Consider the following 13,319-nt stretch of genomic DNA (forward strand, 5'->3'; position numbering starts at 1 on the left):
TTGAAATCTCAAAGTCCACTACTAATGACACACATCCTTCAACATGACTCCACCCACTCCTACAAGGGCACAATTCCTAACCCTTCCAGGTAGTGCACTTCCAGATAGGTCAAATATGTAAGCCTATGAAGATGATTCTTATTCAGACCACCACCATGTACATACATAGAAAATAGGGAATGGGGTGAAACAGACAGGAGGTTAAAACCTTCATTCTGCTATTTAGAGCTCACAGCTCTGGCCATTTAATCACACTGGGGTGCACATTCCCATCTGAACAACAAAGGCAATAATAGCTGAAATGCTTTCTCATTCAAAAGACAAAGCAACAAATTATAAAGTCTTATTCCCCCTGCAGGGTTTAAACAGTTAAATTCAGTGAACTTGCTTGAAGGTAAAGGACAGAGCATTAGAAAAAGAGAAAAGTGATAGAAATGCTGCATTTAAGGGAATTTGGAGACGGGAATCTAGAGGCATGGTAGAAGAATTAGCGTTCAGTGTAAGTTCTTCATTGTGCGCATCTGTTTTCATCAGCCCATGGAGACTTTTGATATGTTGTGAGACAGGCAGGGGGAAAAAGGCTTTGATGAGTTTTCAGGTCTGAGTCTCATTGGTTCAACCCCTGTTTCTGCCTCCACATTTATGAACACCTGCTAAGAGAGAAAGTAAGACCTCAGGAGTGCTTCTTGGCTGTCAAGCATCATCAGACTTCTGCAGTTGGATTTACTTCCTCCATCCTTATGGACGGTGGCCCACTGTGCCACACTCTACAGGAAAGTGCTGGCACTGATGACTTCCCCTATGGAAATGACAGTTGTTAGGAGATTATATGGTCAGTTAGACTCCTACAGTGCCATTCCCTTTGAGCGAAATTATCACTGCTGTAGTAGAAATCTCACCAAAGTGATTCATTTCATCAACCTTCGGACTGTGGTCAGGATAAGCTCTGCATGTATTCTTGCTTTTCTGGGAGAATTCATTATAACATGGAAGTCAGCATGGCTACTCAGTGTGATTTCCTGCCTAGCCTTATAAAATGTACCGTATAACTTTCCAGTAGATTAGTTGTAGGAAAATATAACTACTCCTGCCAGCATCATATGGTTTCTTTTATCAGACATGGAAAAAAAAATAGAGCAGAGCTAGTTTCCTTTTCTTTTTCCTTTTTAATTTTTTTTTCTAGAAAACTGAAAATTAAGAAACGCACAAAGTAAAGTAACCACTATTTTGGGTCTTTATAGGATTTTGTCTTAAAATTCATATAACAATGCTTACCTTTTTTTATAAAAAATATAAGCACAATTACAATTCCTACATAATGGTTACCCAAAAGGGTGCTTTGAAAAGACCTACAGTGAATCAGGAAAATGCTCACTGTTGGGTTTAAATTTGGGATCTCAGGTTATTTTTCTTTGACTTGATTTAATGGTTTGATCAATTTTACTTGTAATATAAAAGAAAATATGAAGAATTTTATCTGACTCTCATATGTCTCCTATCAGGGTTTAACTTAACAGATTTACTTTTTATTATTTTAATTATATTCTTCTCATTTTCTATCAATTTGATAATCTTTTAAAACTGACAGGGACTATATTACACTTAATTAATTAATTAATTTATTTATTAAAAATTTCCACCTCTTCCCCGCCTCCCTTTTCCCTCCCTCTCCCCATCTTCCACTACCTCTCTAGTTCTAAAAGCAGACAGGGTTCCCTGCCCCGTGGGAAGTCCAAGATCCTCCCCTCTCCATCCAGGTCTATAAAGGTGAGCATCCAAACCAACCAGGCTCCCACAAAGTCAGTCCATGCAGTAGAATCAAAACCCAGTGCCATTGTCCTTGACTTCTCAATCAGTCTTCAATGCCAGCCACATTCAGAGTGTCCCAGTTTGATCCCATGCTCCATCACTCCTAGTCCAGCTGGCCTTGGTGAGCTCCCATTAGATCAGTCCCACGGTCTCAGTGGGTGGATGCACCCCTTGTGGTCCTGACTTCCTTGCTCATGTTCTCCCTCCTTCTGCTCCTCATTTGGACATTACACTTTATAAGACACAAAATGATTATTATGCAAATGGTTTAGAACATATCATGAGTGCATTATTTGCTTTCATTTTAGTAGACTGAAAAATGCAGGTTATAATTTGAAAGGCTGCCTCACTATCTTTGAATGTCTTGCAAAGTAAAGAAGAAATGTCAAATGAGAAGCAAAAATTAAATCACACACATATACACACCCATCTGAGGTAACATTATTTAAGTACTAGACAGTTCCACCTTTGAGGATTTATTTTATTATTCGTGAGTATTTTCAAAAAACATGAATATGACAGCTAGAGTGCACTTACTGTCCTGGATAGTTGATTTGAAAGCTCATTTTGACCCTCAATTAACTTTTAGTCTAACTTCTCTAGCAGTGTGTGTGTGTGTGTGTGTGTGTGTGTGTGTGTGTGTGTCTGTGTCTGTGTCTGTGTCTGTGTCTGTGTGTGTGCGGGAGCACAAATGTGTTTGAGTCTGTCTATGTTTTTGAATCTGTGTGTGATAGTGTATATAAGTGTATATAAGTGCATGGATATAAGTGCATGAGTGTATATAAGTGCATGGATGTGTGAGAAGGTGTGTGAGAGTACATGCACACAAATAATGTCCTCATATGATGCTTGGGACAGGATACTGCAGAGAGGCCCCAGCTTTTCTTCTCTCTCTCCCACCATCACTCCTGGTGTTACAATTGTGTGGCAGTGCATTTTATAGACTCTTATGTAAGTACTGAAGATTTGAACTAAAGTCTTCATGTCTGGGCAGCAAACTCTCTTTACCATAGAATCTAGCTCTGTAGAAAATGTTTTTAATAAATCAAAATGGATTCGCATGTGAATCAAAATGGATTCTCATGTGAATTTTTAAAGCTTTACTTTAGATTTCAGTAAAAATTAGTCATTAGCTGAGTTGCTTTCTGTTGCTTTGTTTGTTTGCTAATATCTTCAACGATTGAGGTGTCTGTTCCACCATTCTGTTCAATTGCTAACCCACCATTCACTTCAGTTGTAATAATATGATTAATTCTTTCTGTGCTTACTATATTTTTCTAGATAATCCTTTTCTATCATTGTAGTAAAGGAAAGAAATAGGAAAATATTTCAACTTCAGGAAAGCTGATTTTTCTAATCTAAGAATTTAAGAAAATATTCGGTGGTCTAACTGCCAGTTTCTAGGATAGAAACACACACAAAGATATTTAGAGGTCAAAGTGGAAAAGAGTAGCCCGTTTTTGGACTTGACACAGAGAAGTAGATAACTGAGTGGAGAGCGGCAACTTTGGGGTACATATAAATTATGTAACAAGAATTTAGAAAATGGGATCTCCCAGGAAAAGACTGGAGTAGTAAATGGTGTGAGAGCTGAGGTGAGACCAGACCAGTGAAACAGTTTAAATGAAGTTAACAGGGTTAATGGGCAAATAAATAGTCAAGTTTTAGATACTTTTACTTAAATACAAATCTAAAGACTTTCCTTTCATGTTGTCTTTCTTTCAATGGCTCCAAAAAACGAATGATCTCTTCAGCTCAGTCCCCTCGGGCATTCCTGAGTGCGTGCTGTGCAGAAGAGAATGTGAGGGAACCCTATGGAGCATGGCCACAGAGTCTCATATGCAGTAGCTTTTAGCCATTTATCTGAATGTTACTTGGATTTCGTACAAGAATACTATGACTTTTTAAACTTTATTTTGATGTATTATTTTTAATGTGCATGATAGACGCAAGGATAGACTTGCAGTCAGTCAGCAGGCCACCTTTACCCACTAAGCCCTTTTGCTGGACTCAGAATTTTATTATTAAAAACGAAAGGTCACTTCTCTACTCATTTACCTTCATTTTGCTATTGTCACTAATGTAAGCACATGAAGAATTGTGACAAAGTCCGAGCATAAAGACATGAAGACCCCTTGCTTTGAAGAACCCAGGGCGAAAATCCACCTACTTCTCCACACTAGAGTGGCAGTATCACACAATCTTACCACTTATTGCACAGATTTATAAATGAACATGTTTGGTAGCATATAAAATTGCCCTGAAAAGATTGTTGATATGTCGAGTGCAAAATAGGAAATATTATTTTAAGAGCAAGAAAGTAATGCAGAGTCCATCTCTGTATGTGTGTGGTCATTCAATGATTTACATATTTCTAATCTGTCTTTGTTCCTCAACAATAGCATGGCACCTGCTGTAAAAATACTATTTTTATAAAAATACTATTTTTAAAACCAAATAGCAATTAAGAGACACTGGATGTTCAGAAGAGACAGGGTGGGTAAATGTTAGGGAAGTTGTATAAGAGTTATGTAAATCTGAATTTAAAACTTTGCCTTTTCTTTAAAATATGTTCCCCACTCTCAGTGGGATAAATAAGTTCTTTTCTTCGTCACAGTGTGCAAAATCTTAACAAGAGAAAGCTTGGTCTAAATTGGTTGACAATTCATTTTGAAAGGAATGACTATATATTGACATATCATTAGAAATGGGAATGCTAACTGAAATGAGTGGTTTTGTCTCTAAAGAGTAAAATGCATAAATTCTATATCCCTGTAGACTACTAATGTAGAAAAGTTACTTGTTAGAATTATACTGCAATTTCAAAACATTTTCTTTGAAAATTCAAATTCAAAGTCATTTAAAATTTAAATCCAGGCTGCTTACTTCTGGTGCTTGATTAAGATTCTTCATTTTGGGGTCAGCTGTTAAGCCATCATTCACAATCCTAGATCAGGACTTCCACATAGTTCGCTTAGTGATATTTCAATGCTTTTGTGTTTTTACTGGGCAAGTATAACCTAACATGAATCTTTGTACAAATGCTATTGCAGCAAAGGCAATGAAATCACTTAGGTCTACACTGGAAACAACCTCGGCATGTTTCACATGCATCCTCAGACAGACTTTCTATGCTGCTGTCCAGTTCTCTGTCACTGTGAAGAGAAGGTACCTGAGATTATCAGTTTCAAGAGGGAGATTCTAACTGAGACTCATGGGTCATTCTATACAGTCCGTTTGTGTTTTGCCCCATTGCATGTAATGAGACAGAATATAATGATAGAAACACTAAGCAAGGGGACATGCTCACTTCACAGCCACTAGAAAACAATAAATGGCATAGGAAACAGCAAAGATTACAGTATCTCCTTCAAAGGCACGCACCCAGTGACCAACTTCTTTGATCGTTAGGCCAAATGTCTGAAAGATTTTGCCATCTGTCAATAGCACCAAGAACCAAATCTTCAACATATGGGACATTTTGGGGGAAACATTCAAGATCCAAACTATAATGCAAGCTCAACATAATTGAATTATGTTTTGTGAGAGCTTCATATATGAACAATGTATCTACATCACTATCTCCTCAACCTCCAACCCAAACTCCTCATATGACCTCCTTCCCAAATTCATTTGTTTATTTAATTATTGTTGTCATATGTATATACAATCTACTGAATCTATGCAGAATTGTTTGTGTGTATATGTATCCAAGATTAACCACATGGGATTAGTATACTTATGCAGGAGCTCATCCTTAAAGGAAATAAATTCACCTTCTCTCAGCAGTCGATAACAACATGTAGCTGTCTTCATCTTGGGGTCGTTTAGGTGAATCTTTTCTGACCTCATGGCTTGTCAACTGATGTTGTCATTATGGATTGTTTGGGCAATCATATTGTGATTTCATGGAATCTTTTCCCTTGTCATGTGTATGTTACATTTTCTGCAAGAGACATCCTGGACCTTTGGCTCTTATAATCCTTCTTATAACGTTCCCCATGGTTTCCTCTAAGGCTTGGGGATATGTGTTGCATGGCAAATGTATTAGTTGGGACTAGATAGCCCACAGTCTCTTATTCTCCACACTGTTTTTTTTAAATTGTCAATAACAGTAACAGTCTCCATCTGTTGCAGAAAACAACCTTTTTCAGACACACCTGTGGGTCTAAAGATATATGTATTTATACATGGTTAGAAATTACATCGGTTTTGGAAAATGACAGTAATTGGCTCTTTTGTAAGGTCTATACTCCTCCAGCTATGACTAGTTGGCTAGGTTTACAAAATCAGGCATGAAGTCCCTCCATTAGATAGGTCTTTAATCTGATTTGATGACTGTTTGTTAACCACAAGCTAGAGCTCTCACTATTGTCTAATAGGGCTTATGTTGCCAATCAAGCTCTTACGGTTCTTGGACTTTGCAGTGGAGCGGGTCTACTGGTTTTGTTTTTGAGTCTCTTTTACTCCACTGACCAACAAGTTGAAGAGAGCTTTCCAATGTCTTTTACTTTTTTTTAACTATTACATTTTTTTTTCTTGGAGAGAGCATCTTGAGGTGTGTGTGCACAGATCAACACATAGCCATTATAGAATCTGAGGTTCAGGTGAAAATGATATGTCTTGATGGGACCACAGAAAATCTGAGTCATTGAAAGTCTTTTGGGATTATAAATAGAGCTAGCACTTCAGAAACTATATTGGTTTTGGAAAATGATTGTAATAGGTTCCATGATAGCTGTTCTAAGAGATTGGAGGTAATTGTGCAAATTGATCTGACAGGCAGCTAACTCTCTTGACCTTGGGGTAAAGTGCACAAGAGTAAATGTTCTTCAATTGGCCTGGTCCCTAAATAGCTATGGGAGAGAGACAGCCTGTAGTGATTGTACAGGTAGGGCAAACAAACAGTAGACCTTGACATAAGTTGCCACTGGGAATTACTTATAAACTAACAAAATGTAAAATCCCACACTTACTCCACCATGACAGCATTTCTTGAGTTCAGTATTTGTTAGACATTCATTTCAAGTCGATACTCAATGGTTTGACTTGTTTACTGGCAATGACTGTGTTGGTGATGTATGACTGAATCCTGTGTTAATAATCCATTTTTGTTTTGTCGCAGAGAAGTGAGCCCTAATGTGGTTCTCACTGCTCAGAGTTCCCCCAGTAACGTACACACGAATCACTGCTACTCTTGTGGAGTGACACTCCTTTCCTCTTTCCTGTGTGCAAAGGACTGCTGCATGCTCTCATGTCAGGACCTACCCAGTATCTTCAGCTCACCCACACTGATTAACAAAGAACTGCCCTCACCATTGTTTCTGTTCTCTTTACCCAGCAAGATTCCTCAACTCTCGTGTTACTTCAGAGAGATTGGTGAGAGGCTGTAGGGTAAATTGAAACATTGTCAGCTTCATATTCCTGTCAGACACAGGACACATTCAGAATAAGGAAAAACACCCTGATTACTTTAATAAGAATTAGTTTAGCATTTAGAAAGTGAGAATTCTATACATATGAGAAAGTAAATAGATTTACATGTATAGAAAAATTCAGTCAAAGCCTTCAAATATATCTATTTCCCATCCCATGCCCTGTGTGTGTAAATTTTGAAATACGTAAAGCCAATTATTGGCGAGATGGTTTTGATGCTAGACTACTTCGTTTATACATGCTTGCCCCAAATCATCACTAAAACTGTGACTTTTCTCCTTTTATTGAAAGTAATTCAGCATCACTGATTTTCTGCAAACACTACTCCTTAACACACACAGGAGAGATGTACACACAGACACATGGAGTTTAAGACTACAGAAATAATTATCACCCTCGTGACTCTGTTCATTTTTTTAGAAAAAAAATAAATGTTACTTAAGAAACATCCTGAAACAAATGTCCCTAAGACAAGGATCATCTACAGCACCCAGACATAGTATAAGAATGAAGGTGGAACATGCGCTTCCCTATCCTTAAGAATAATGTCAGTAGCCTCTGTAACGTCACGCTATCTGAAAGAAAATACTAAGTGGAGAAACTTTCCAAACAAGGTCATTTCCAAGTAATAGAGTATTTCATATGCTTCTAGGACTTTTGTCCATATTATGATCATAAAATTCCATATTAAGTTATGTGACCCAGACTGGCCTTCTGAGCTTCAGGGATCCTCCTGATTTGGCTTCTCCAAATAACTAGGACAGCACTAGTGTCCTCTCTTACCTGTTCTTTTAAATGCCAATCCCTAGCCCTCTGTTTTTCAATATACTATGGGTTTTCCAGAAGCATGGATCAAGAACAGAAATTCATGCTCGTGGTTTTTTTTTTTTTTTTGTGATGCTCATACTCCCCTTAAGTGGGGAAGAACCCTGGGTCCTCCAGGGATTGCTCATGATGTAAAGTATGGTACTAAGCTTGAATAGTGCCTTTAACAATGTTCAGGTCTAATCAGTGAAGGCTAAATATTTTATTGTCTGTCAATAAGTTCTTGAGTTTGAACATATTGTCTTATTGAAAAACATTTTACTATAGTTAAAATGTTTCAGATGTGTCTGAGGCAGTCACAGTGGACTGGGATGTCGAACTGTCTTACCAACCAAGTATTTCACATTTCCTCTCTTCAAGCCCATGGCTCAGTAGGAAATTTAGAAGAATCCACAGCTTCACTGTAACTGAGAATCAGGGCTGGTTCCAGTAAGCCAATCACATAACTTCATTTGAACACATTTTCCTAAGGAGTTTGAACAAAAGAAGAAATTGAGGTTAGTAATTACTTCTTAAATTAGGTACATGGTGACCTTGTACAAAATCCCCTACAATTCTGAGTAAAAAAGACATATTCCACAGCCCACAGTAGACAGCGATAATTACAGAAGTAATTCTGGAAGAAAAAGAAAAGAAGCCTCTTCAAGTTGTTGACTCCAGCTGCTCTTGTGAAATGAATCAGAAACTGAGCACTGCAGACCTCTCTTTGCAGTGGCTTTAAAGTTACAGGGAAACTGAGACTCAAAGGGGCAGGCTTGCAGAGTGAGCCTGCAGTAATATGGTACGATGGTAGGGACTTCCTACCAGCTCAAAACATACACTTGAAAAGAGAAAATGATTGAACTATCAATAATCAGAACCATGCAACTTTTCTTGTTTGGCTTTATCAGCAGCCACTGACCTACCTCATAGGTGAAGGACATTGTTTTCTTAAGATTTTGTTTTTCAAATCTTAGGTATTTTTGCATAGGTCTGTTTTATGTGGGGCAAAAGTGACCCAGTCATACCCGAGGTTGTTTTCGGGAAATTGTAACTCCTGAGGCATTTAAATAAACCTAGAAGGGGAGAGTGGGTGAATAGAGTCTTAAATTTCAGTAACCAGGTTTGTATTCTGGTTCTTCTGTTTGCTGTGTGACTTGGACACATGAGCACACTGAACCTCAGGCTTTTAGTTACAATAAAAGCCCAAAAACTCATAGTTGCAGTTAAATGCTTCATTAATCAAGTCTATAAAGTCACTATATTCTGTTTGGTTTAGGTTTGAGTACTATCAGAATAACTTGACTGGAATAGTTATATAATCTACTGATGCAATAAAACAAATATTTAAAAAAATAATAAAGCACACCCCCACCGTCAAGGTATTAGGTACTCTTAGTCCCAGTCCAGAAGGGTGGTGAGGACTTGTTCACAAGAAGTTAACATCCCCAAGGAAATCAAAAGTTACTGCTATTTGTCTCTGTGTTGGAATGGAGGAATTGGTAGTCAGTGTTGGGAAAAACTCAAAACTTCTTATAATTTACTAGTCCAGTGGTCATGAAGATATTGATACTGAACTCACTGAGGGAAAATAACAGTGGATAGATTGGTTTTAGTTATGCGATCTAAGGGTTAAACACCACAAAGAAACTAGAAGCAAAGATAAAGCACAGAGGTCCAGACTCTAAGGGTCAGTGGGGCTACATATGGAGGGAGATCTCATTGAGTCACTTGCGACATCTGCTCCCCAGACAGTCTATGGAAGACCGTATGCAACGGTGTGAGGTAGTAGAAGTTGTCTAAGCCCCTTTATTAGACAAACTCCTACGAGAGTGGATGATCAAGTTTGGGTTCTATTATCCAACTACAATTAAGTATATCACCAAAGATCACACATTTGATCCTGACTTGTGTGTTCTTTCAATTTGAATACAAAACAGCACAGAAAACAAAACAAAAAAACAACTTGGTCTTCAAATGGTAGATGCTACATCATCAGACTGCTTAGTAAAAACTCCTCATTCACTTTTCCACCTCCGATTTTAAAACCACCAGAAGGGAGTTTCTGCACTTCTGTATTTAAGGCAAGTGTGAAAGAACAGTAAATGACCCCAAGCTGGAAGGGAAGAGAGCTACATCTTTACTATGATTGGTTTTAAAGCTAATGGAACTGATGTTTTTCAGACTGCTTGAAGAGAGTTCCCCACAGCCATCTCAAGAAAAGTTCAGATCTACATTTTTAGAGAACAGAATGTGATTTCATCCAAAGATCTGAAACACTTTTTGAACTTTTTTCTAAGATATTTTAAATGTAAGTGTTAATTCTGCCTCTTCCTTTGTATTCTGAGCCCTTGTAATCGCATTTAAAGTCATAGTAGAGTAAGCTCTGAAGAAAAGAAAAGAAAAGAAAAGAAAAGAAAAAAAGAAAAGAAAAGAAAAGAAAAGCATTTTTACAAAAAGAAATCATGGAGTTTAGGAAACTTAGGGACAAATCAACTTTCTTTTTTTGAAATATGAACTAAGTGTTTTATTCTTTCTCTCCCTCCATGCTCTCTCTCCCCCTCTCTCCCAATTCTCAACTCTCTCTCTCTCTCTCTCTCTCTCTCTCTCTCTCTCTCTCCCTCCCTCCTTTCTCCTCTTCACTAATTCTTTCCCTGACATCTGATCTAGTGTTGAATGTACTGTCTTTATAGGTTTTGTTATTGCCTCATAATTCAGTTTCCCTGGAGACAGATGAAGCTAGGAGTACTGAAGATCAGTGTAGAAATGATGAAGTTAACCTCAGCTCAGCCAAGAAAGCAATGCCCTCTGGATACCAAGGATCTTCCCTATGCAATGCTTTGCAGGGAGGGAGATTTGAATCAGGAACTCTCTAGAAACTGAACTGGTGCACTTTTGAGTGTCTTCTGATAATCTTTTACTACATAAATAGAGGATGTATTATGTGTTACTTTATCCAGGAAGGAAATTGTAAGTTATTATCTCCATTTCTCCAAGCAGAGTTACCTTTAACCAAATGTGTGGACTCAGGAGGTATGTTGTGAGATAAACTCATGTTGTTACAAAGTGCCATGCAGACACATGGAGCCTGCAATTCTTTTAGGGGCTTCCAGAACACTTCATTTGAATCACAAATAAATAGTTTTCACAGAAAAGATTTTGGAAATAGTAGAAGAATTATAAAATCACAGATGAGCAAGGCATCTGAAGCTGTTTTGGTTTTTTGCTTTTATAGTCGTAACTTCAAAATTTTAGCCTGAAGATAGAAACACCAAAGTCAATACCTACAGTCCTGTCGAACCAGTCAGTGACATGACTGGATGATTCATGCAGTATTTTTCATATCTCCACTGTAATCAAATCAGACCTGTTGGCTGTTGGCAAAAGAAAAATGGCAGTTTGCATGGATTAAACTTTTTTTTTTGGTTTCTCGAGACAGGGTTTCACTCTAGCTTTGAGCCTGTCCTGGCACTAGATCTTGTAGACCAGGCTGGCCTCGATCTCACAGACATCTGCCTGCTTCTGCCTCCCAGGTGCTGGGATCAAAGGTATGCAACACCACCTCAATGTGACTAACTTCAGTTTATTTTGTGGAAATCTGAAAGACTAAATAAATTAACACAAAACAGGTAGCTAGCAAGGACTTCATCTAGAAAAAGAAAAAAAAGAATGTTTTTATATATATTTTATATTTCCTGGTAATATCAAGAATAGACTTTTTAAAAACTGTATCTGCTTTCTTTGTGAGTTGGCAATTACTCCACACAGTGACCAAGAGCAGTATGTGTCTGACTGTGTCCCAGCTGGCTTTAGTCTTAATACAAATCTAAGGGTCTTTTTTGTCATGTCTGAACAAATGAACTAGCATATACAGGCAATTAAAAAGTAGTATTCATAAACTTGTCATATGATATATTCTTATTTCATGTGTTTTAATATTAATACAGGTACCATGCAACAATTATTCAAATATCATGCCTATATGCCATGAGATGATATCAATGGGATCTATGGAATAATGCATCTTGTATGTATTTATAATTACATTATGTATATAATATGTAATATCTTTTCCATAAAACCTACAATCAGAATTCAAAGAGCAAAATGTAACTCTTATATACAAAAATATGCTAATTTTTTTCGGGAAAAATACTATAGATAATTAATCTCCACTTGTATTTCACACATATTTGAATGATGTTTTTCAGCATCTCAGGGACCCTTGCTCTACATTTTTGTTCTCATAATGAAGTCAGCGTAGATAGGAAGAGGTCAAGACAGGCTCAACTATCTACATCACAAAGCAGGATTCAGGCCCTCATCCTTGAGTCTTCAGATGCTCTCTCTGGTCAATGGGCACTGATACTTGTGTGACCACTATTTGGCTTCATGTATTTTACAGTAATACATGAGCAAATCTAGCTTCTTAGAGTACGGCAGATTGAAATATCTCAAGTAGCCTCTAACTTAACCTCTACCACAGATGCTTTAGATATTTGACTGGTGATGAATTATATTTTATGGCAGTTTCAAAAGTCTTACCTGTAGCAATTACTGAAAAATAGCTTAAAATATGCTGGTAGACTAAGGATTCTGAGCATTTCCTTAAGCGTCTTTCAGCCATTTTAGATTCCTCTGTTGAGAGATCTCTGTTTAGGTCTGTACTCCATTTTTTAATTGGATTATTTGTTCTTTTGATGACCAATTTCTTGAGTTCTTTGTATATTTTGGAGATCAGTCTCTGTTTGATGTGGGGTTAATGAAAATCTTTTCCCATTCTATAGGCTGTCATTTTGTCCTTTTGACCATATACTTTTCTTTACAGAACTTTTTCAGTTTCAGGAAGTCCCATTTATTAATTGTTTCTCTCAGTGTCTGTGCTGCTGGGATTATATTTAGGATGTAGTCTCCTGTTGCCAATGCGTTCAATTGTACTTCCCACTTTCTGTTCTATAAGGTTCGATGGTTCTGACTTTATGTTGAGGTCTTTGATCCATTTGGACTTGTTTTGTGCATGGTGATAGATAGGGGTCTATTTTCATTCTGTTACATGTTGATATCCAGTTATGCCAGCACCACTTCTTAAATATGCTTTCTTTTTTTTCCATTTGATATTTTTTGCTTCTTTGTCAAAAACCAGGTGTTCAAAGGTGTGTGGATGAATATCAGGGTCTTCTATTTGGTCCCACTGGTCCTCTTGTCTATTCTTATGCCAATACCAGGCTGTTTTCAGTACTGTAGCTCTGTAGCAGACTTTGAAGTCATGG

Source organism: Myodes glareolus, chromosome 6, assembly GCF_982192425.1.
Source record: "Myodes glareolus chromosome 6, mMyoGla1.1, whole genome shotgun sequence".
Lineage (NCBI taxonomy): Eukaryota > Metazoa > Chordata > Mammalia > Rodentia > Cricetidae > Myodes > Myodes glareolus.